We start from the raw sequence: 24,264 nt of genomic DNA, 5'->3' as shown, positions 1-24,264 counted from the left end.
AGGGCTTTTTTCTGGAACAATTTTTAGAGGCCAGAGGAGTTCACGGAGCTCTACTTTTGCTGTCATTGAGAGCCCTGGAGGATACGTTTTGAACAGTAGAGAGAGTCAACAGAAGGAATTTAGAGTCCCATTGACAGTTGTGATTGCTGTATTTGGAGTCCAGAATGTTAACCGTTATACCATGGTACCTTTGTATAACAAAGGTTCTAGTGAAGACTTGTATACTATTGCATCTGGTCAGTTAATCTTTAAAATGGGCATAGATTCAATGTAAGGAACACTAATAGCTTCGCATGGGGAGAAAAATGCAGGCTCTCAGATGACTCAATTTGTGGTTTACACATTTTCATGCCCAAGTCCAAATATAGCATGCAGAGCATTCGGAGTGAGCTCTGAAGAATACGAAAGTCATAGGTGGGTCCTCTGATACATGAACCTTTACTCATCCCAGCAGATGATTAACTTACAGTGATCTAACTGACTTCAGGCTCCAGCAAAGCAAAGCAAAGCTTTCAAAAGAAGAGCTTCTAGGGATACATGAGGGTGATGGGCAGAGGACAACTTTCAGTAGCCAGAGGAAAGAGCAAGAAGCTGGATGTTGCTCCAGAAAACAAGTGCAAGTATGTGAGACTATCTATACATGCCCAAGCGTACTTCTCCATTTGGGTAAACTCAAGAGCAAGGTCACCAAAACTTAGACAGGTCCACTGAAATTTGAAGCCTAGGTGCTAGCCATTAAGTCACTAGGACATTGAAATTGAATCCCTACTGAAAGACTGATGTGTACTTTTAACGTAACAGTTAATCTTTCAAATAATGTGGACAATGCATTAGTTTAAGGAGTTTGGGTGGAACCCCAGCTGAGCAGAGATAGCAGAGGCTCTAAGATGTGTACAACTGTAGCGCTGTGCAGTGCAAACATTTTAAGGACAGTGTTAGTAATTAGAAGCAGATGGAACGCTTTAAACAAGCTCTAGAAAAGGAAGAAACTGAGACTGGGGGCTGTAAAACATGAACTCTTAATCACTGGGGCCAAGATTCTAACTTACCAGAATCTGAGAAACTGGGCAAAAAGGCAAAAAGAGACATCAAGTAAAATAGGAATAGGGCTAAAATTTCAGAGGTCAGTAGATAGAGACAGTTTTCTCCAGGACAGGGTGCCATGTTGATTGGCAGCACTTGCAGCCAAGTGGGTACACCTCGAAGGTGGGTTAATGATTTAAGAGAACCACAGAGGAAAATTGACCAAGATGTTGCTGAAATCCCAAAGAGATTTGGACTCAAATTCCTGGATTCAGAACCCCGAGTGCTAACCCATATACTATGGGACCCTTACATGAGGCGCTTGCTACTACAATTCTTATGTAAATCCTTGCATTTTGAGGGACCTCCAAAGAAGAAAAGATTCGCAGGAGGGACCTCTGACACATAAACCATTAAGCACCCTGAGCACGCAAATAACACCCTGGCTGCCTTTGGGAAGTCAGGGAAGAGTGGATGCTAAGAGAAAAGACCAAGAATGTACAAGGACATGATACTAGTCAGAAGCTAGAAATGACAATCGGGAGTTACATGACACTTGCTAATCGGGAGAAGAAACTGCGAATGAGAAGGTAAATCCACAGACCAGAGTGTGTTGGCGATTTAAGAGAAGAACGAAGGATGGGTCACCAAAATTAGAATAGGTCCCACCGAGATTTGAACTCAGATCGCTGGATTCAAAGTCCAGAGTGCTAACCATTACACCATGGGGCCACCTTCCATTATCAATTTCATGAATATCTATAAATATTGATTACAGAGCATGTCATATATTCTATACAGTATTCTATTAATATTTATTAAATTAATACTATCTGTATCCCATATAGTAGAGGCTCCAAGAGACTCACGTGCACTACAAACATACCTGGACCAAGTCCATCTTAGAAAGTGATAAAAGTTGAAGCTGTTTGAGTATTGTTCAAAAAAAAGAAAGAACTGAGGTCTGGTAGGTGTAACACGTATCCTTAAACTTGCTTATGATAATCTAAATCTGAGGAACTTGCGTCCAACAAGAGAGGAGAGGCAAGAGAGGACAGATGTGAAATTACAGGTGAAAAATTAGAGGATGCTGTTCTGCAGGGAAGCATCGTGCTGCCTACTGGGATGGGATGTTAACGAGCTTAAGTGATCAGGTGCACGCTCTTCTGTGTACAATGTTAATTTGAGAGAAGGAAAGAGCACTAAAAGTGTTAGAGGTCCCACCGAGATTTGAACTCGGATCGCTGGATTCAAAGTCCAGAGTGCTAACCATTACACCATGGGGCCAACACCACAATACCATCCTAGCATATTTTTGATAGCATGAATGTAGTACGTGGAACTGATCCATTGAGAGTGCTGTTTACTTTGGCCTCTCAAAATAGGTGCATAGTCTCAGATTTCGAGAAAGCAACAAAACTGCTCCGGCAGGCGGAAAGCAAGAACAGAACTCACCTTTCCCAAAACTTGTTCGGATCTGCCCACGGAGATTATGAATAGGAGCGTTCCTTGATTAATCAGAACTGTGCATTTGCTGAACTTTTAGGTCACGATACGTTTAATCTACTTAAGTTTATAAAAGAAAATATCAACACTTAGACATCTCTTAAAACATCTATGCAACAGTTTTGGAGATTCTCTATCTGGTGTTTCCTCTGCAATTCTGGCCTCTGAAAGTAGGATGATAGGAGGCGAACCAGAAAGGATCTGTTTGAGATATTGATTCCATAAGTTAAAGGCAAGCACGGTTTTGGAAGTCAGACGTGAGCTGAATTTCAGATACGGAGACAGCATTTCAAGAAGACTTAAAGGCAAAACAACTTGAGCGTTTTTCCATCATTTTTATAGCAGTGTCAGAAATTACTTGTGTTTTCAAGTGCTTGCCCATGTAACACTTTGAAAATCTTTCTCTAAGTCTTGTTATACAAAAGAACTAAAACTATCTGCTTCCACTTTTATGGAGAAAGATAACAGAAAAATAAAAAATACTACTCCATGTTATTCTGTGTGATTGCACAGGTAGTGTACCGCATTTCCTCTACCTGAAAGAAAAAAAAAAAAAAAACACACCGTAGTCGGCAGGATTCGAACCTGCGCGGGGAGACCCCAATGGATTTCAAGTCCATCGCCTTAACCACTCGGCCACGACTACGTGCCTCCTTCAGCACCCTGGATATATTCCCATGAGGAATATATGTTTCTTTTCACAGACATCTTTAAATTCGTTGGACAAGATAACAACTCTGGAAAGTTTCTCTTCCTGGTTAAAAAACAGAATCAAAATTTTAAAGATTTAGATATTGGCTAAAAGAGATATTGCAAATTGCAAGACTTGTCTGATGGAGGAAGTACGAAAGACTTTAAGAGGGGGCCACACGCCAACCCCTAAATGGTCTCCAAATCTAAGAGGCTGGCTGAAAGGCTCTCCACACCTAATTAGTAGGATTACAGACACTGAAGACTGCAAATTTGCATTTCCACCAGAATACCTTGTGGATTCTTATACACGGGTCAGGTCGGCTAACGTTTAGCATGCCTCATTTAAAACTCCTATTTTGCAGTGTCCTAGTCTTCAAGTAAAATATACAACGCCACATAGCAGAGGATGGTTTCGATCCATCGACCTCTGGGTTATGGGCCCAGCACGCTTCCGCTGCGCCACTCTGCTGTCACAACAGCACTCTTGTCATGGATGTAGTAAAGGCTACAATTTCTGGCATCTTCCTAACTTTAAATGATTTCTTGTCTTTTGCCAAATTATCCTGGAGAATGAGAAGTGCACACTGGCCATCCATATGGGGCTGCACGCCACTTCTAAACACCAGCAGTTTAGAATTCTTCCTCGATAAATTCGAATCAGCTAAGGTTGAAGTTCTCCGGAGTTCCGACGGAAGCATGTTTCGAGTTACTGGAAAAATAAGTGCAGGCTAATTGGCATAATTTATAAAGGTCAAATTATAAATGCTTGGGCAAATTTCAGCCATTCCTGGATACCAGAGGGAGTCGTTATTACTTCCAGACATTTTTTACTTGCGATTTTCATCGAAAATGTTCTGTGGAAAAAAAAAAAAAACTACAGTTGCATCGAGGGGGAACCGAAACTGAATCTCCCTCTCGGCAGGTGAGAATTCTACCACTCAACTACTGGTGCTAAAAGTAATTGCATGGGTTTGTTTTATTTTTTATCTATCATATCGTCCTTTAAAAAGTGACAATGTATGTTCTCTGTCTATAATGTTTTAAAAATCCAATCAAATATTATGTCTAAATATTCTGAGTAAACCTTTGAACATAGAAGTAAACAGAAAGTCTGCTGATACGTGACCCTTGGAGACTTTCGAAGTGAAAAAGACACTCAAGCCTGTAATCCCAGCATTTTGGGAGGCCGAGGCGGGTGGATAGCTTGAGGTCAGGAGTTCGAGACCAGCCTGCCCAACACGGTGACACCCTGTCTCTATTAAAAATACAAAAATTAGCCGGGCGTGGTGGGTGGCGCGCGCCTGTAATCCCAGCTACTTGGGAGGCTGAAGCACGAGAATCGCTTGAACCCGGAAGGAGGAGGTTGCAGTGAGCGGAGATGGCCCATCAAATGCACTCCAGCCTGGGTGACAAAGGAGAAAGGGGAGGGGAGGGGAGGGGAGAGAGAAAGTTTGAGTTTCGGGAAGGAAATCAAGCTCATCCACTTGGCTGTTGAGTGGAAGCCTCAGTTATGGCCTTTTTTTTTTTTGAGACTGAGTCTTGCTCTGTCGCCTGGGTTAGAGTGCAGTGGCACCATCTCGGCTCACTGCAACCTCCACCTCCCGGGTTCAAGTGATTCTCCTGTCTCAGCCTCCCAAGTAGCTAGGATTACAGGTGCATGCCACCATGCCCAGGTAATTTTTATATTTTTAGTAGAAATGGGATTTCACCATGTTGGCCAGGCTGGTCTCGAACTCCTGACCTCAGGCGATGTGACCGGCAAAGTGCAGGAATTGCAGATGTGAGCCACGGTGCCTGGCTGGGAGTTTATTTTTGTAATGGGGTACACGGAAAAGGCTGGGAAATTATGGCCAGACCAACCCAAAATCACAAAGTTTTCCAGAGCTTATATACCTTCTAAGCTATATGTCTACATGTAAGTGTGCATGCATTTAAAGACATACTCTTGGCATGCATTTAAAGACATACGAAGCTATATGTCTACATGTAAATGTGCATGCATTTAAAGACACATAGCCTTTGTATAAGGGCACTGGCTTTTTTTTTTTTTTTCTTTTAATATTTAACTTAACCACTCAGTCAGTGCTGACACTGTTGTCATGGAGGCCTGCCTGTTCAGCCATTAGGGAGACCTGGCCTGCCACTCTATGTCTGCTGTGTCAGACGAAAACGATACTCTCCTTGATCAAACTCTAGTCAGGCTCTTCTGTACGTTCTTCTCAACTAAGCCTCAACCTTGACCTTTAAAGACTAAAGACACTAACATGATTTCTAACAGCTCAAGACCACATCCCTAGGATGACCGTAGTCCCCTTTGAAGTGCCTGCTGGAGAAAAATCAAGACTGTCAAAAGAATGTACTGTTTTTCCAAACAACACCTGAAGATAAAGCCCGTCACCCACTTCTGTGGGAAGGTAGGAACTTAACTTCTGTCAGCACCAGTTAGCAAACGTAGATGGGTTTCATATGAACTAATCTCCTCTTTCTGATTTTTGTAATTTTTCACTCCACTGAGCACTGCTCACCCCCTTTTCTGTTCCTTCATTTTGTCTTTAAAATGCTCAGTCACAGGCTGGGCGCAGTGGCTCATGCCTGTAATCCCAGCACATTGGGAGGCCAAGGCGGGCGGATTACCTGAGGTCAGGAGTTCGAGACCAGCCTAGCCAACATGGTGAAAACCTGTCTGTACTAAAAATACAAAAATTAGCCGGGCGTGGTGGCAGGTGCCTGTAATCCCAGCTACTTAGGAGGCTGAGGCAGGAGAATCCCTTGAACCTGGGAGGTGGAAGTTGCAATGAGCCGAGATTGCACCATTGCACTCCAGCCTGGGCAATAAGAGCAAGATTTCATCTCAAGAAAAAAGAAAAAAAAAATACTCAGTCACTTCTGCACAAATTTAAGTTGAGTTCATTTCATGCTCTACTCTTCTTTATTGGAATATTGTATGGATTAAAATCTGTACTGGGTACAGGGGTCTCAGGATCAAGTGGCATCTCTTGATCTGCTGAAAAGCTAAATCTCAGAAACGTCTCAAATGCCAGGTTTTCATTTTGTTTTTATTTTTTGAGATGCAGTTTCACTCTTGTTGCCCAGGCTGGAGTGCAGTGGCGTGGTGTCAGCACACTGCAACCTCCGCCTCCTGGGTTCAAATGATTCTCCTGCCTCAGGCCTCCCAAATAGCTGGGATTACAGGCGCCACCACGCCCGGTTAATTTTTTGTATTTTTAGTAGAGACGGGGTTTCATCATGTTGGCCAGATTGGTCTCGAACTCCTGACCTTGGGTGATCCACCCACCTCGGCCTCCCAAAGTGCAGGGATTGTAGGCATAAGCCACTGCTCTTGGCCGGGAAGTTATAAATCTTGCAACCCCCAGTTAGTGACCCTGGGGCAGTAAAAAACTTACAGAAAAACAAGCTAAGCAATGGCAGGTTATTGTCTATGCCTATTCTTGAGCAAAGTTCAGGACCCTACCATAATTCTTACCTATTCTTGTGAATGCAGCTTCAATCTCCACAAAAGAAGGTGGAGGCCAGTTTTCCTTGCCTCAAAGTGTATCTGTAAACTGAATTCCTCTTGTAATTCTCTTGGCCTCTGCCCTAAAATAAGCAAAAAAACAAAACAAACAAACAAAACAATTTAGCTTATGAAGTGTAGAAGCAAGATGGAGTCAGTCATGTTAGATTTCTGTCATTACTTATAATTCTGCCAAGGTGGCATCAGTGTGAGCAAATAAATTTCTGTCATTTAAGCCTCCCAGTATATGGTACTTGTTATGGCAGCCCTAGCAAACCAATACAATTACTAACCGTGAAATCTGGAGCAATAAAATAATTACTGTGCAATAATAGTATAGAACTTTAACAGAACTCTAATTATACACCTTTTAGGAATACAGTAAAATAGAAAATGCTTGCTTCCTTAAAAAAAAAAAAAATGACAAGTGGACAGGGCGCAGTGGCTCATGCCTGTAATCGCAGCACTTTGGGAGGCCGAGGCAGGCAGATCACCTGAGGTCAGGAATTCGAGACCAGCCTGGCCAACATAGTGAAACCCTATCTCTACTAAAAATACAAAAATTAGCTGGGCATGGTGGTGCATGCCTGTAGTCCCAGCTAGTCGGGAAGCTGAGGCAGGAGGATTGCTTGAACCTGAGAGGCAGAGGTTGCAGGGAGCCAAGATCCCGCCACTGCACCCCAAGCCTGGGCGACAAAAAAAAAAAAAAGGTTTATGTCAATATCCTTGGCAAGAGATAATAAATGGAAGCAAATAGGCCACTGTAATAATTGAGAGAAGTGAATAAATGGGATATGAAATATGAGGAGATAAAACTCAGCACAACTTGGGACTCCAAGCGAAGAAGAGGTAATGCCCAGGATGGCTGCAAGTTCCTGACTCCAGGTCGAGTGGGGATGAAACTGAGAAGGCATGAAGTGTTGCAGGCAGATAAGCAAAGGAAGAGTCAGGAAGCAAAGAGGGCAGGGCATGAGCATGGAAAAAGCGCCAACTTTTAGGGGGTTACGTGTAGGAAAAGTTATCTAATGCCAGAAGAGAGCGTTTAATCTCCCTTTGAAGAGGTGGCCAAAGATAGACTGTCCACGAGGTGAATTCATTTTAGAGTCATAACAGCAAGCCAAGGGCAAGAGACAGATCTCACTCATCTGTGAATGCAGAAAACAAAACGTGTCCTTTCTGTCAATGTCTTGAGTTCTTTATCTCGCGTTGACTAAGTATATCTCAGTTCAGATCATTTTGCCCCCTTCCAAAACACAACCACCCCTGACCCCGACGTGATTTGAACACGCAACCTTCTGATCTGGAGTCAGACGCGCTACCGTTGCGCCACGAGGTCACTGGAGCAGCAGCTTTTCGTTTTCAAGTAAGAATCTAATCTTATCTTCCTCCCAATTTCATTATTTGATTTGATCTCTTTTCACAGTTTCGCTAAGGCTTTGTTGAGAAAAATAAGGGAGTGTCCGGATTAAACATTAACCCCAAACCCAAATAAATGCTCCATATATGAAAAACAGTTGTTTCTCAAGTTCAAGTTTAGATTTGCGGTGAAACAGTAATAAGAACGGTTATGAAGTTTGTAGTACCACTTTCTGTAAATGCGCTAGACGACTCCCTCTTCAGGAAGAGAATTCCAGGCTTGCACTGCCCCGCAGGACCTGGCCTAGCTAGCACTTACTTCACTCAAACCTATGCGCACACCCGCCCCATCCTCAACCTACTGGGATTCAAACTCCTAACATGAATAATATCTCTTGCCTAAAGGCTCACTTCTCAGTCCAAATCCACGGGCCTTTTGGTCTCTATTGTGTACACGAGCCATTCAGTTCACAAAAATAACCCAAAACAAGCCGCTAACATTTACTGAACTCACTGTTTTCCTCTAGCCTCGTGGATTAACTTCCTCCAGCCTAGCTATTCTCAAAAAGCGCCTCAGGGTCGGAAGCAGCAGGGAAGCTAGGAAAAGCGGAACCTCACGCCTACTGAATCAGAAACTGGGCGTGGGTCCCACCAGTCTGTTTTAACTAGCCTTCCAGGAGATTGGGATGTAGGAAAAAGTTTGAGAATGACTGTTCCAGCCTAGAAACCCGATATTTTGCTCTTTCAAGAAAATAAGGCCGGGCGCGTTGGCTCTGGGAGGCCGAGGCGGGCGGATCACCTGGGGTCGGGAGTTCAAGACCAGCCTGACCGATATGGAGAAACCCCCCTCTCTACTAAAAATACAAAATTAGCCGGGCGTGGTGGCGCATGCCTGTAATCCCAGCTACTCGGGAGGCTGAGGCAGGAGAATCGCTTGAACCCAGGAGGCAGGGGTTGCGGTGAGCCAAGATCGTGCCACTCACTGCACTCCAGCCTGGGCAATAAGTGCGAAACTCCGTCTCAAAAAAAAAAAAAAAAAAAAAAACAAGAAGAAGAAAAGAAAAGAAAAAAAGAAAAGAAACGTCCAGCCTTCTAAAATGGAAGAAGGACAGTGTATTAGTTAACTGTGCTCCTGTAACAAATACTACAGACTGGGTGGCTTAGACAACAGAAATCACTTTCTCACATTTCTGGACACTAGCAGTCCGAGATCAAAGAACTTACCTGTTTGATTTTTTTTTTCTCCCCTGAGGCCTTTTTTGTTGGCTTGCAGGTGACTATCTTCTCCCTCTACCTTTAAATGATTTTTTCTTTGTGTGTCCGTGTTCTAATCTCTTCCTATAAGGACACCTGCCCTTACGATTAGGGCCCTACTTTCATGATCTCAAATTACCTTTATTACCCCCTTTAAAGACCCTATCTCCAAATACTGTCACATTCTTTTTCCCTTTATTTATTTATTTACTTATTGATAAACATTATTTCATTCTATTTCCCCATTTCGCAGATGAAATACTGTCACATTATGAAGTACTAGAGATTAGGGCTTCAACATATGAACTTGGGGGTTTGGAGGAAGGCTAAATTCAGTTCACACAGGTAGTTTCCAGACGAAGCTGTACTGACAATTTCCGAGCCTGGCATAGGGAAAGGGGATATAAATGGGGGCTCCGTGGTGAAAATCTACTGTCTCTTTGCTTTTCCCACTCCTGGTTTAGGATTTAGCTTTCTCAAGGCTCTCAAAATCACCGACTCCTCAATTAGCTTTCCAGATGACAAACTTTTGTTTCTGTTATCTCCTCTCCCTATTTGGATGTATATTTTAGTGTTGTTTGAGTGAGATTTGCGGAGTATGCAGAAGTAAATTCTTGTGTTTAACCCGCAGTCTTTACCTGGAAGCATTGTAAGGCAGTGGTGGTTCCCTGCATGTGGAAAGCAGTCTGGTTCTGCCTTCGCCTCTCCAGCTCTCAACTCAAGCATTCCAAATGCTGGCATTGTCCAGAAAAATCTAACAGGTTTATTTATAATTATTATAAAGTTGAACCGCTGAAACTTGTTCACTGAAACATCTTAACTTGCATTAATGCTGCACGTTTCCGCATTTATATTAAAAATTCACACCCAAATGAAAATGGAAAAACTGCAAATATCTGATTTCTGTCCCCTATTTTTCCACTCGAATCATACACTTAGGTACCTTTTGACCCCATGGGAAAAAAAATAACGTTCAGAACTACCAATAACAGGAAGAAGAGAATTTTTTCTAATGAAATGTTTCCCATCGTGATGGATTCGTAAGCACGTTCTCCACGTATGCGGCGTGCTAGCTGGATGTCTTTTGGCATAATTGTTACACGTTTGGCATGGATAGCACACAGGTTGGTGTCTTCAAAAAGGCCAACCAGATAGGCCTCACTTGCCTCCTGCAAAGCACCTATAGCTGCTCTCTGGAAGCGCAGATCTGTTTTAAAAGTCCTGAGCAATTTCTCGCACCAGACGCTGGAAGGGAAGTTTGCAAATCATAACTTCACGGAGTGCCACTGTACCAGGCCTGTAGCGATGAGGTTTCTTCACCCCTCCAGTAGTGGGCGCACTCTTGCGAGCGGCTTTTGTAGGCCAGTTGCTTCCTGGGTGCTTTACCACCGGTGGATCTGCCGGTGGATTTGCGGGCAGTCGGCTTTGTACTAGCCATGGTACAGAGACCTCCTTACTTACCCCCCTTCTCCTTTGGCTGGAGCTCGGCGAGCGAGAGGCCGCGCTGAGCTGGCGTTAGAGAGCTACGGCAGCAAGGCGGCGGCTGCGAACACAATTGCAGTAATTTTTTTTTTTTTTTAGACAGAGTCGCGCACCGTCGCCCCGGCTGGAGTCTGGAGTGGGCACGATCTCGGATTACTGCAACCTCCGCCTCCGCCTCCGCCTCCGCCTCCGCCTCCGCCTCCGCCTCCGCCTCCGCCTCCGCCTCCTGGGTTTTCAATCCATTCTCCTGGCTCAGCCTCCCGAGTAGCTGGGATTACAGGCGCCCGCCACCACGTCCTGCTAATTTTTGTATTTTTAGAAGAGACGGGGTTTCACAGTGTTGGCCAGGCTGGTCTCGAACTCCCGACCTGGTGATTCGCCTATCTCGGCCTCACAAAGTGCTGGGATTACACGCGTGAGCCACCGCGCCCGGCCAATTGCGGTACTTGTTTTTTTGTTGTTGTTTGTTTGTTTTTTAACCATTAAACTTTGTCTCTCCCCAACCAGGATGTTTTTTTCAGGGGTTGGAAATTCCGTGGTTTACAACAGTGATTTCACTAAGTACATTTACAGCTCATGGGGAGGAGATTATTTTCTGTCAAAAAATTGATGCGCTTTCTAGCCCGAGACCACGTGGCCTAATGGATAAGGCGTCTGACTTCGGATCAGAAGATTGAGGGTTCGAATCCCTCCGTGGTTATTTGGGGGCCTGACTGCTTTGGTGTTATTTTCCGTCCTCAAAGCTGGTAATCAGAAATGTACTCTTTCCACTTACTTCACTAAATTATCGTAATTGTAGATCCCTTCCTACAATCCCTTTGCCTTTGCCCTGTACTTAGCCGCCCCGTGTCTGTTTATCCTCTCTCTCTCCACCATAACGCCATACAGTTCATCTTCTGGGCCAGCGCTACTCAAAATTTGGTCCAGTCGCTGAACCAGTAACATCACCTGGGAGCTTCTTAAAAATAACAGCTTTCGAGGTCGACCTCCCTCGCTAGTCCGCACTACACTTGACCTACTTAGAATCGCTGTGTGTGGGCCCTAGGATTCTGGGTTTTAACCCAGTGGTTCGGTTGCACGCTCGAGTATGAGAACCATTTATAGACCTTACAGGCTGTAGAATGCACTCTAGACCATAACGCACAAACACGTCAGACCCAATTACAATTTAGCGCCAACCTACGTGAGTTTCAAGGCTGTTACGACAGGGGTAATGTGAAGCTGCCATGGGAACCTCTTGGAAAGACTGGGGTACGAAAGAAGGCAGAAAAGAGGTCCACACGTTTGACAAAAGTGTCTTCTAACAAATACAGAAGACTGGTAGAATTAGAAGAATCACCATTTGCAAACCTTAGAAAAATAATAGACCAAAGCAACGAATGAGCTTAACGACCTTAAAACCATTAGGAAAAGGTAGTTGGGAAATAATATATGCTCATGGTGTTAAGGGCCACCCCAACATTACTTGTCAATTGCGAAGGGAGAAATAAAGAACCCTGGGGGGCACCACTCGGTCTCCACCATCAGCAGGATATCCCAACAAGTGCCTCCTGATGTGAAGCTAGTACAGTGTAAAGAACAGCGTCTGGGCAAAAATGTTTAACCTAAATCTAATCACTCAAATTAATCACAAGAGCAATCATTTAGATTTATCTTCTAATTTAAAAGGAGCAAAAATAAATTAAAAGATGCCATAAGGAAATCCAGAATGTAGGACATTCTGTGAGACAATTAGACCTTTTTTCTTACTTTGTTTTGAGACAGGGTCTCGCTCTGTCGCCCAGGCTGGAGTGCAGTGGTGAAATCACAGCTCACTGCAGCCTCGATCTCCGGTGCTCACGTGATCCTCACCTCAGCCTCCCTAGTAGCTGAGACCACAGGCACACACCACCCGGCCTGATTAATTATTTTTCTATTTTTTGTAGAGACCGATCTCCCTGTGTTGCCCAGGCCGGGGGAAGAAAGGGAGGCAGGCAGGAAGGCAGGAAGGCAGGAAGGAAGAGATTAAAAGATGTCATGAGGAAATAATAAACAGCTGGGAGACTGTTCTAATGTGAAAGAACGTAAGGAAACGTAAAAACTGACTCTAAAAATATATTAGATAAATTCAAATAAATGCTTAGATGTTTTTATTCACTTATTTAGAGTTTCTTTCGGTCGCCCAGGCTGGAATGCAGTGGCGCGATCACTGTAACCTCCTGAGCTCAAGCCATCCTCCCGCCTAAAATTCCGGAGTAGCTGGGATTACAGGAGCGCGCCACCAGGCCAGGCTGATTTTTTAAAATCTGTTTTGTACAGAGGCACAAGAGAAGAGCTTGTTTTGTTACCGGTGCTCCCAAACCCTGGGGTCAAGAAATCCTCCCGCCTCCGCATTCCCAAATGTTACAGGTGTGAGCCACTGCACCCAACCAGATATGAGATATTTTTAAAGAATTGCTTGATTTTTTTAAGTTTTGTTAATGATATTGTAGTTAAATAAAAGATGTATGTTTAGGCGACACATGTTTATGGATTTTGTTGTGATATATCATAATGTCTGCAAGTGAATTTCATATGATTCAGCAGAAATAGGTAGATGAGACTAAGACAGCAAAATGTTAATTATTGAATGTGGGTGATGAGTATTCAGATAATTGCCTATTCTTTCACATTCTTTATATGTTTGAAAGTTTTTACAATAAAAAATTTAATTTTTCAAGAAGGCTTGACAGAAGCTGTGCTATTTTTAAAAAGGCCATGAAGGATGAGCACGGGGGCTCCAAGCAAACATGGCAGAGGTCAGGGTAAAGAAACCCTCACCATCTGAGATAGGGCTGGTCCTTTCACGTCTCAGTAGTTCCAGGCTCCCTTGACAGAGTGACCAGAAGAGGAGCTGAAAAGGTCAGACAGATGCAGAAGATGAAGGCCTCCCATGTCATCGGCAATCTTCTCGCTAGGCCACAAGGTACCTTAAAGGCATTAAATGAGGTAAGGGACACAGTCAGAAACACATTCTATGTTAGTGCTAACTTAGCTCTACCTACATAATCTGCCCTCAACTACATTACTGGTGTTCTCTCTCATCACTGCCCTTCCCAGTACTCCTCCAAAAAGCAATGTTTCAACTATAGGGAATTTTCTTCAGTTTCTCCCATATTCCATGAGGTTTAGGTTTGGAACACCACCTTACCCCATTTTCTCACCCGACGCCAATTTGTCTCATTTTAACACATCCTTCAGGTCCAGATCTGAGCTTAAGTATAATGAATTCCAAAAATACTTATTAGGCACCTATGGAGGCCTCAGAGGTAAATAAGGTAAAACTGGAACCTTTCTTCGGGAAGTTTGGAGTGTAATTAAGTGACCCTCCAGGCAACCAACTAAAACCTTTGTGGTTGAGGTTCAGAACTCTTCCTGTGGGCTACTTACTGTGTTCTGGCTGCACTTACTTGCACTCAGTTGTTTCATTGTTAACTTCTGTAATCCTTTAGAAATCTCGCTCTGCATTGAATGAGCAGCACCTAGCAAAGCGCTTGGCTTTTGCTATTTCACATATAAACAATTTGAAAAAAATAGGCAATTCTCTGGCTCACTACCCATATTCAAAGTGCTTATTTTTATTCTTAAAAAAATAAAAATTTTGTAAGAATGAAGAAATGAATATATCATTTAAGGGATCAGGAACCGGAGGAGGCCAAAAGACTAAGAAGTTGTTGGAATAACTTATGAGAACTTTCTCATGAGTACTTCTAAGTACCTAAACTAAGTACCTCATTTTAAAAAGTGGTCTGAGTAGCCAGGCATGGTGGCACGCGCGCCTGTAATCCCAGCTACTAGGGAGGCTGAGGCAGGAGAATCGTTTGAACCCAGGAGGACGAGGTTGCAGTGAGCCAAGATCGCGCCACTGCACTCCAGGCTGGATGACAAAGCGAGACTCAGGTCAAAAAAAAAAAAAAAAAAAAAAAAGGGTGGTCTGAGGGCTGGGGAAGAAGAGCCAGATTCGAGAGAGCTAATTAGGTTGAATTGAAGGCCTGATGGGAAGGGAATCAGAGGTAAAAGAAAAAAGAGATTCTTTGGTCTTGGTAGCTAGTCTTCGGTTTTGGTATCTTATTAAAAATTTGAATTGTTGGAGGAAATTCAAGTTTGAGGAAAAGAATGGAACATTCCTTTGGGGATGCATCGCTTTTGAGATGCTCATGGACATGCAAGAAAAAAAAAAAAAAAAGATAGCTGTATATTCTGGAGCCCAGAGGAGAGAGGTCTGGAGTAGAGAAGATTTTCAGTCCATCCGCACATGAGCAGTAGTTCATCAATCATTCCTTACCCTTCTTCTGTTCATAGAGTTGGGCCATTGATGAAATACAGAATCCCTGACTTGCTCACTAATACTCACACAAACACGCATAGTATTGTGGTAATGGTAGTGTAGTTTTAGAAACTGGGGTTCTGCTCTTCCTTTGGAAGTGCTCTTTGAATATAATTTCAAACTATTCACAGAATACCAGAAGCAGTTGTTCTTCCCCTTGTGAGAGAAGGCCCCATAAACGAAAGAGGATTTGACCCACAAAAATGTTTTTTACTTTCTAGTTTCATTCAGAAATGTTCTTCCAGCTGGTTAAAATATTCTGAGTTTTATGAAAAGACAGAAGATAGGCTTCACTGTAGAACATTTTGATGAATCTAGATTCTGGGATTTTACAATGGTAGTTACAATTGCACTGACATTTTTGGAGCCATTAGTATATCGCAGGCACTGGACTTTGTCAGAAAATACAGGGGATCCTCTATGGAACATCTTTGTTATTTATTGAGGATAATTTTCTTTCTTTTTATTTATTTATTTATTTTTATTTTTTTTACCCCCGAGACGGAGTCTTGCTCTGTCGCCTTGGCTGGAGTGCAGTGGCGCGATCTTGGCTCACTGTAACCTCTGCCTCCTGGGTTCAAGCGATTCTCCTGCCTCAGTCTCCCGAGTAGCTGAGATTACAGGCGTGCACTACCACCTTGGCTATTTTTTTTTTTTTTTTTTTGTATTTTTAGTAGAGATGGGGTTTCGCCATGTTGGGCAGTTTCAAACTACTGACTTCGTGATCTGCCAGCCTTAGCCTTCCAAAGTGCTGGGATTACAGGCATGAGCCACCGCACCCGGCCTGAGGATAATTTTCTTACTAAGCAAAAATACGAGAATTTTAAAAGTTGTTGAAACATATTCCTGATTTGCATTATAAAAAAGATCCAAACAACATTCTTAGCGTATCATGTGTGTGCCTGAACTTGAAGTTAGTTGATTCCTTGCAAGTTTTATTCTTAGGACATGAATTCAGCTATTATTAAATCCCTAATAAAACGAGTACAGTATATGACATATAGAAACAAGCAAGACATTTAAGGAATCTTTTCTCACTGGTAGTCGTGGCCGAGTGGTTAAGGCGATGGACTAGAAATCCATTGGGGTCTCCCCGCGCAGGTTCGAATCCTGCCGACTACGGAAGTGGACTTTTGCATCTTCAAGTAGGTCCGATCGATATTCTACATGTAAAAAGCCTTTTGATCTTTTACAAGTTAACATCAAAATGGATTTCTTGGTGATTCAGGGCAAGACAACTTGAATTTATGTCTCAGAGGTCCTCAAAATGGATTTCTCCTGGCCCAAAGTAAATCTCATCTCTGATCTTTTACAAGTTACATCATAATGGATGTTTCATTGTTCAGGAAGGAATCATTGTGCATGAGGATGGATTTCTCATTACCCACGAAGGAATCATACTTCATGAGTAAACCAAATCAAAGGAACAAATAAAACTATATTTTGTTTTAATTGGAGGGTTTTGGGCTCAAACTCCTTATGATCAGAAAGAAATAAGAGTTTCATATATTCATGTTTAGGGCGACGCAGTAATCGCAAGACATTTTTTTCTATAGGTGTAACGCCCGTACTCGCTCGTGGGAGGGCCAGTGGCGCAATGGATAACGCGTCTGACTACGGATCAGAAGATTCCAGGTTCGACTCCTGGCTGGCTCGTTGGGTTTTTGGTGGAAACCTTGAGATTTACATAAATGCTCCTTCCCGGGGCATTTTGTACATCTTATGTATTTTATTATTTTAATTTTTAAAAGAATTACACAAGATGATAAAAATTTTTATAATATAGACTCCAACTTCAGTTCACTGTTCTTTTACACACAGAAGTTTTTTTTTAAAATCACATCGCCAAATTGATAAGTTTCAGAACTGACCAATTTTCACATTGTTTGATACAACTTAATACAGAGGAAATTTTTTTTCTTTCTCTTTTTTTTTTTTTTTTTTTTTTTTTTGAGATGTATCACTGCATCGCCCAGGTTACAGAGCAGTGGCGTGATCTCAGCTCACCGCAACCTCCGCTTCCTGGGTTCAAGCGACTCTCCTAGCCTCAGCCTCCAGAGTAGCTGGGATTACAGGCGTGCGCCATGACACCCAGCTAATTATTTTTGCATTTTTAAGAGAGGGGGTTTCGCCATGTTGGCCAGGCTGGTCTGGAACTCCTGACCTCAAGCGATCAGCCCGGCTCGCCTTCCCAAAGTGCTAGATTACAGGCGTGAGGCACCACGTCCGTCCGGGAAAACCTTGTGTCATTCTGTGAAAGTTATGATTGATAATTCACAAACAGAAAATTTCTAGATAGCAAACAATTTTGGGTTCTTTTCTATCATTTTTATATACACATAATTACAAGAATCATTTAAAACAAAAATCAACAGTCTCTTCTCTGCTCCCTGTACTCCAGCAATTTTTAAAGTTATTGAAACATACTCCTGATTTGCATTATAGAAAACACCCAAAGAACATTCTCATCTTACCACATATGCGCCTGAACTTGAAGTTTGTTGATTCCTTCCAAGTTTTGTTGGCAGGACATTAGCTCAGCTATTAAATTCCTGGTAAAGCGAGAGGTACAATATGTGACATATAATAACATGTACAATGTTTAAGAAAAGTTTTGGCCCCTGTAGTCGTGGTTGAGTGGTTAAGCTTACTTTTTAAACATTTTATTTAAATGGCTTATTTTAAAATTATTTACCTACATATCTCTAAATAATATGTTTGTATGGCCCTTTTGTTGACTTTATATAAGAGGAGTAACTGGTTCATTTTCTTCTTCACACCCTAGGACCCCCGACACACACATGCTCCCTTTCTATGTCTTCTCATATGGTCATAGCACAATACATGATACTTTAATATTTGTAGCTTAAAATATGACAACTTTATAAAAATAGTTCAGCAAGTGAGCAAAGAAATACATTGTTAAGTTTTCCTTTCCTCGCAATTTTTATTTTTCCCTAGCATTAGAACATAATTGTCTTTTCTTGTTGTTTACTGCTTAAGCTTCTAGGCATTTATCATTAATTCAACCCCATGCATTTCGTCAGTTGTCTAAACATCTCTCCAAAGGTTCAAAAGCTTTACACAGTCTGTAGATTTCATCCTACTTTAAACGTGTCTCCTTACGCATCTGTATTAGTTTGAGTAAACAAAAAAATAAGAACAAGGGAAAAGTGTCTCCTACAGCCTGCTCGAATCTGGACATGTCACTATATGTCACATATTGTACCTCTCATTTTACTAGGGATTTAATAACAGGTGAGTTCGTGTCCTACCAATAAAACTCGGAAGGAATAGCTGAAATTAAGTCTGAAGTTTGCTGTAAATGTTAGTGTTTATAATTATGCAGAACGGTTTAGAGCTTTAGCTTTGCTCTACCATTTACTAGCTGCATGACTTCGGGCAAGTTAACCTCTGCAAACCCCAACTTGCAGACAAACCCCAATTTGTCTCATTTGTAAAGTAAGAGTAATAGCATGTATTTACTTCGTATAATTGCGAAAAATAAATGATTCAGAACTTGGAATAGTGCATGATACCTATTAAGCGCTCAAACAATAAAAGCTAAAACTACTGCTTTTGTTGTTATTTTTAATCTATTTAGGATAGCAATGTGTTGGAGCCAGAGATGCAGATCTCTGAGAGAGATGCAAATCAAGATAAGTTCCCTTACGGTGTCATGAAAATTATATCAGTTTACTCCTCCTATGAGGTAGATGTATTTTGGAAGGGGGAAAAACAAATCCAGATTAGCAGAGGATGGTTTCGATCCATCGACCTCTGGGTTATGGGCCCAGCACGCTTCCGCTGCGCCACTCTGCTACACTGACAGGTGGGCTCATAATTAATAATCACCTTTTTTCTAGTGTGTCAAGTTTCCAAATCGCAAAATTATGTTTTCTCTTCTTTTTTTTTTTTCCAGACCAGTAATCTGTTCGTAATATGGCTATAGGCTTAGGCTACTACTAAGAAAACAGTAAATAAGAAATAGGAAAAAGGCTATTTGGGGTACACTTCTCCTATGTAATATCTGTCACTATGTATTGTGTGAATGTGTACAGTAAATACATAACAGAACGTCTGCTAATATTTCAAATGTCATGTTTTAAAGTTATTGTAAGTTATAGAAATTTAAACACTTCTGAAGAAATAAACGTACTTTCCCTTTTTTCCATGTTGTAATTTGCTAATTCATAATCTGTAGGGGGTCTGGAGCCACATGTGGGGAAAAAAACGGCACATTCATGCACATTTTCAGATACTACTATTAGGGAGTTCACGGAATATCTAGCCTTCTCTGATGTAATGGTTCATTCCCTGTATGAATTTGGGAGAGTAACTGCATTCAGGTTTTCTGCCTCTGGAAATCAAGTGACTTCTTCCGTGATTTGCAGGGAGGGTTGAGGAAATCGTAGAGATCCAAGGAAATTCTATGGAATCGCTTTAGCCTGGAAGAGCTGATCCAAATATGAAGCAGGTAAACTTAGATCATCCACTCAAACCAGACTAGGTCTCTGCGAAGATCTGCTAAGCTTCCGAGGGTTGGAGAGACAGATATGGATGAAAAGATAAGGCCGCAGGTGTGGGAGTGAGAATGGAGAGAAGTCCAGGAGGGTTTAACAATAGGGATGAGTTGCTGAAGAGTATAATTCAGAATATTTGCAATAAAAGAGTGAAAACGTCTCTATAAACCCAGAAATAAGCCCCAAAATACTGTAACATATTCCTGCGTATATCTGCCTATTAAAAAAAGAGAAGGGGGGGCGTTTTGAGGAGGCTAAAGTAATTGAGTATACAAGTGCCTAGGAGAAGCAGGAAAAGCAACTTTTTCCCCCCTGTAATACGTAATGTACTCCCCGCCATACAGTTATCTGAGCCAGCGAGCTAAAAACCGTTGACCCCGACGTGATTTGAACACGCAACCTTCTGATCTGGAGTCAGACGCGCTACCGTTGCGCCACGAGGCCTACGAGGGACTTACTTTTTATTTACCTGTCATTCTGATTCATGAAAATAATTTTGGTACTGGTGAAGACCAGGCAGCTATTAACAGACACAAAATAATGACTAGCTGCCCTCTCGGTAAAATTGCTGTCCACCCAATCACTGATTTTCTCTGCCTCCGAATTGCTTCATTTTCACCTTTTCTTGTTTATATCCTTCCGTTTCTTACCTAGTTTTCTCCGTATATTCCAAATATGGAAGTTTTGGGAGTTTCGTTGTTTTTATCTTTTTAGAAATACATTCTGTTGAAGGTCAGTCGCTTTGGAATGGGGTTGTAGAGAGGAGGTAGTGAAGTGGGAATAATGAGGATCCTTCCTCCCCCGACTCCTCATTAAGGAACGCTGATCAAGGTGAGTTTTAAATTAGTTTCCAAAGTTGACTGCAGGTCACAACCAGTGTTTCCGTTAACGAATTCACGCGAGGGCTGGCAGGTTGTTTGTGCTGCATCTTTTCTGCGAGATAAAGGCGCCTCCCTGTAGCCTCCGTTCTCAGCTGATGAGAGAGTTGATTTCATACACCGACAATTCTTCAGAATCAAGATCACTGGATCTGAAACTGACCCTAAAAAGAATAAGAAATCCTGTCATCTGGAGTGAGTGGGTTATTCTGGCACTGTGTTTTGTTTGGCTGGTTAAAGAGTCTGCCTTGGGTAACCAGAGATCGGAATTTTCTAAAGTCAGCAGGGTTTGTCTGGGGACCTCGAATTTACATATAGACGATCTCCGCAAATAATGCAGGGGCCGCTTTGAACTCTTAGGAAAAGATATTCCAAACAGTGGTCCACTGCTATAAAACACGCATCTTTCACTGAAAATTAAGGTCCTCCCCGCCGCCCCGCCCCACCCTTCCCCCCCACCCCCCCCCACTCTTCCCCCCCCCCCGCCCCCGGCTTGCTATGGACTAGAGAAAGGTTTCCCTTTCTTCTGAAAAATCCGTCCAAAGCCCAAGGGCTCCAGCTGGCAATTAAGGACCATAAACACTGAATTGAAGAAGTTTGTGTTTGACCTGTAGATATCATAGTAGCTTTGGTAGGTTGTGTGCTGTTATTCGACTGTTAACAAGCTAAGGTAGTCATTCTACCAGTTCGTGGAAAGAGATTGGGGGCTTGGGTGAGGGGTGCGTTGGGAATCAGAAGCAGTGGGCAACGAAATGAACGGGCGTTTCAGAATATAAATAACCGAGGGTTTAGGAGGATCTGCAGCAGCTTACAGAATGAAAGGATATTCCAGATTTGGTGTTGCCAGAGAATCCAGTGTTGACTGAGAATCTGCTGTTGACTGAAAGTTGAAATACATACTTTTCTCATCTATAAAATTGTAATAACAATAATATCCACCTCACAGGATTGTCGTGAGTTTATTTACATAATGTGCGCTAAAAGAGTTTATACATGCTTAGAACAATGCTTGGCACATCAATTGCTCTCAATAAATGTTACTATCACTATAAAGTTTGGTGAAATTCTTACTTTGTTTTTTTGTTTGTTTGTGTTTGTTTGTTTGTTTTGTTTTGTTTTGTTTTGTTTTCAGAGACAGGGCCTCTCTCTCTCTCTCTCTGTTACCATGCAGTGGCTCCAACACAGCTCACTGAAGCCTCAACCTCCAGGGTTCAAGCCATTCTCCTGCCTCAGGTTTCCTAGTAGATGGGACTACAGGGCCACCACTCACAGCTAAAGTTTGGTGACATTCTTAAATGCATTTGCTCACACCACCAGCCTCATTCAGCAGAGAGTGTAGTAAAATTTACACTTATCATTTCTTGATTTCTTCCATAAATTTACATTTTGGTGTTAGCAAACAATTAAATACATTTGATCATTTTAGATGTTAGAATTTTTCTGTAACGAGGATAAAAAAAAAAAGTAAAAATGGTCATCATCCCAGGTTGCAGCTAAAATTGGACAAGACATTGACAGCATCCAGCTGTGGAGAAACCTGGAAATGATCACCAATTTAGATCAGCGACTGGAATGAAAAACTCAGTGAAATACTTTAACTTATAGAAGTTTATTCGCTCATTTTAATTGGTATTTAATGGTGATTCACAGCACAGCAGATTTCTGTCTGGTTATTTATAATGAATTGTTTCTAACATAACAGCTAATCTGGGCCCAGCATGGTGGCTCACTCCTATAATCCCAGCACTTTGGGGTGCCAAGGCGGGTGGATCACTTGAGGTCAGGAGTTCAAGACCAGACAGGACAACATGATAAAACCCCACCTCTACTAAAAAATTCAAAAATTAGCCAGGTGTGCCTGTGAGTCCAGCTACTTCGGTGGCTGGCTGAGGCACAAGAATCACTTGAGCCCATGAGGTGGAGATTGCAGTAAGCCAAGATCATGCAACTGCACTTCAGCCTGGGTGACAGAGCGAGATCCTGTCAAAAAAAAAAAAAAAAAAAAAAAAAATTATGAAGGTCTGTTTCTTTTCCCATCAGAAACACAGCTAATCTACATTTCCCAGCCTCCCTTGTACTTAGATGTGGCCATGTGGCTGAGATACGGACAATGAAATGTGGGAAGAAGTCTTGGTTTAGGAAAACTTCTCATGAGTGTTCCTTTCTCTTTCTGTTGGTCAAATGCTGAAAATCCAGTGGAGAACTCCATGATCCTAGAGCCAAAGCCACTCAATGATCTCTTGGTGATTGCTGGTAAGACCAACCAGAAAACCTGCATTAGATGTTGCCTGAGGGAAAAAAGGCATTTATTGAGTTTAAAAACTGAGACTTACAGTTAAAGCTGTGTTATAGCAACTCCATTATATAATAACACAAGTGTTATAGCTAACGGTATCACTAGCTGCTATTCATAACTAATATAACAATGCTTTATTTCCCCTTGCTCATTTGTCTCCCATGTTTTAGTGCATAAACTAATCTCATAATTACAGTCTTCTCATAAAACACCATGTAATAAGGTAACTAGAATCATTAACATGTACATGATAAACATATGGCAGAAAATACAATTTTCCAAAATTCTAAAAATTATTATCTCATTTAATAATGCACCATTGTTTTGTAAATTAATTAGGATATCTCCCGCACTTTACTTTCTCACCTTAAAAAACCAAGCTGAGCAGATATATATAAATAGATAATACTCTTTAGTAAATGCAATACAAGGCTGAGCGTGGTGGCTCACACCTGTAATCCAAGCACTTTGGGATGCCAACGCACACAGATCCCTTGAGCCCAGGAGTTTGAGAACAGCCTGGGCAACATGGCACAACCCCATCTTTACAAAAAATACAAATATTAGTAGGGCATGGTGGTGCACACCTGTAGTTCTAGCTACTCAGGAGGCTGAGGTAGAAGGATTGCTTGAATCCAGGAGGTCGAGATTGTAGTGAGCCAAAATCGTGCCACTGCACACTCTAACCAGGGTGACAAAGTAAGACCCTGTCTCAAAAAAAGAAAGAAAGAAAGAAAGCTGGGTGCGGTGTCTCACGCCTATAATGCCAGCACTTTGGGAGACTGAGGTGGGCGGATCATGAGGTCAGGAAATCGAGACCACCCTGGCTAACACGGTGAAATCCCATCTCTACCAAAAATACAAAAAAAAAAAAATTTGCCGGGTGTGGTGGCACGCACCTGTAATCCCAGCTACTCGGGAGGCTGAGGCAGGAGAATCAATCGCTTGAATCTGGGAGGCAGAGGTTGCAGTGAGCTGAGATCGCGCCACTGCACTCCAGCCTGGGTGACAGAGCAAGACTCCGTCTCAAAAAAAAAAAAAAAAAAAAGAGTAAACGCAATACTACCTTAAAAATGTTATATTGATGTGGACTTCATTCTAGGTATAATCTTATTTTAGCTTGACTCAGATTTCTTCCCACTCTCATCAAAGTAAATATATTTTTAAATTTATTTTTTAAGAAATTAGTAAATTTCAATCCCACATTTGTTTTTTGTTGAATTCCTTACTGTCTTGGTCATTCCCAGATGGGTGTACTGGTAAATGTTTAACGATCAACTCTTGAGGGAAAGACGCTATCTTAGCAAGTGATGCTTCCAAATTCTCTCACCATAACTGATTCAAACTACAGATGCAGAGTCACTGAATGTTAAATTGGGAAGAGATGTGCATAG

General features: G+C 42.1%; 1 long non-coding RNA gene, 10 other non-coding genes and 1 pseudogene across 11 annotated transcripts; 3 read left to right on the top strand and 9 right to left on the bottom strand.

Moving 5' to 3' along the window:
- Nucleotides 1-1,683: 1,683 nt before the first annotated feature.
- TRNAQ-UUG (transfer RNA glutamine (anticodon UUG)) lies at nucleotides 1,684-1,755 on the bottom strand. The gene has a single exon. It is a non-coding gene; the product is annotated as a tRNA-Gln (tRNA).
- Nucleotides 1,756-2,238: 483 nt separating this feature from the next.
- Nucleotides 2,239-2,310, bottom strand: TRNAQ-UUG (transfer RNA glutamine (anticodon UUG)). Its single transcript has one exon. It is a non-coding gene; the product is annotated as a tRNA-Gln (tRNA).
- A 783-nt stretch (nucleotides 2,311-3,093) lies between these two features.
- On the bottom strand, nucleotides 3,094-3,175 carry TRNAS-UGA (transfer RNA serine (anticodon UGA)). The gene has a single exon. It is a non-coding gene; the product is annotated as a tRNA-Ser (tRNA).
- Nucleotides 3,176-3,619: 444 nt separating this feature from the next.
- Nucleotides 3,620-3,691, bottom strand: TRNAM-CAU (transfer RNA methionine (anticodon CAU)). The gene has a single exon. It is a non-coding gene; the product is annotated as a tRNA-Met (tRNA).
- Nucleotides 3,692-8,000: 4,309 nt separating this feature from the next.
- Nucleotides 8,001-8,072, bottom strand: TRNAW-CCA (transfer RNA tryptophan (anticodon CCA)). Its single transcript has one exon. It is a non-coding gene; the product is annotated as a tRNA-Trp (tRNA).
- Nucleotides 8,073-9,342: 1,270 nt separating this feature from the next.
- LOC141410230 (histone H3.3 type 1-like) lies at nucleotides 9,343-10,983 on the bottom strand (annotated as a pseudogene).
- A 472-nt stretch (nucleotides 10,984-11,455) lies between these two features.
- TRNAR-UCG (transfer RNA arginine (anticodon UCG)) lies at nucleotides 11,456-11,528 on the top strand. Its single transcript has one exon. It is a non-coding gene; the product is annotated as a tRNA-Arg (tRNA).
- A 1,424-nt stretch (nucleotides 11,529-12,952) lies between these two features.
- On the bottom strand, nucleotides 12,953-20,603 carry LOC102138749 (uncharacterized). The gene is made up of 3 exons (XR_276652.4): nucleotides 20,347-20,603; nucleotides 17,648-17,725; nucleotides 12,953-13,776 (listed from the first exon to the last, which is right to left on the bottom strand). It is a non-coding gene; the product is annotated as an uncharacterized lncRNA (long non-coding RNA).
- On the top strand, nucleotides 16,214-16,295 carry TRNAS-AGA (transfer RNA serine (anticodon AGA)). Its single transcript has one exon. It is a non-coding gene; the product is annotated as a tRNA-Ser (tRNA).
- Nucleotides 16,757-16,829, top strand: TRNAR-ACG (transfer RNA arginine (anticodon ACG)). Its single transcript has one exon. It is a non-coding gene; the product is annotated as a tRNA-Arg (tRNA).
- Nucleotides 18,924-18,995, bottom strand: TRNAM-CAU (transfer RNA methionine (anticodon CAU)). The gene has a single exon. It is a non-coding gene; the product is annotated as a tRNA-Met (tRNA).
- On the bottom strand, nucleotides 20,069-20,140 carry TRNAW-CCA (transfer RNA tryptophan (anticodon CCA)). Its single transcript has one exon. It is a non-coding gene; the product is annotated as a tRNA-Trp (tRNA).
- Nucleotides 20,604-24,264: the final 3,661 nt, after the last annotated feature.

Source organism: Macaca fascicularis, chromosome 4 (genome assembly GCF_037993035.2).
Source record: "Macaca fascicularis isolate 582-1 chromosome 4, T2T-MFA8v1.1".
Taxonomy (NCBI): domain Eukaryota; kingdom Metazoa; phylum Chordata; class Mammalia; order Primates; family Cercopithecidae; genus Macaca; species Macaca fascicularis.
The sequence above is the reverse complement of the archived record's forward strand: the minus strand, read 5'-3'. Positions and strand labels throughout refer to the sequence as shown.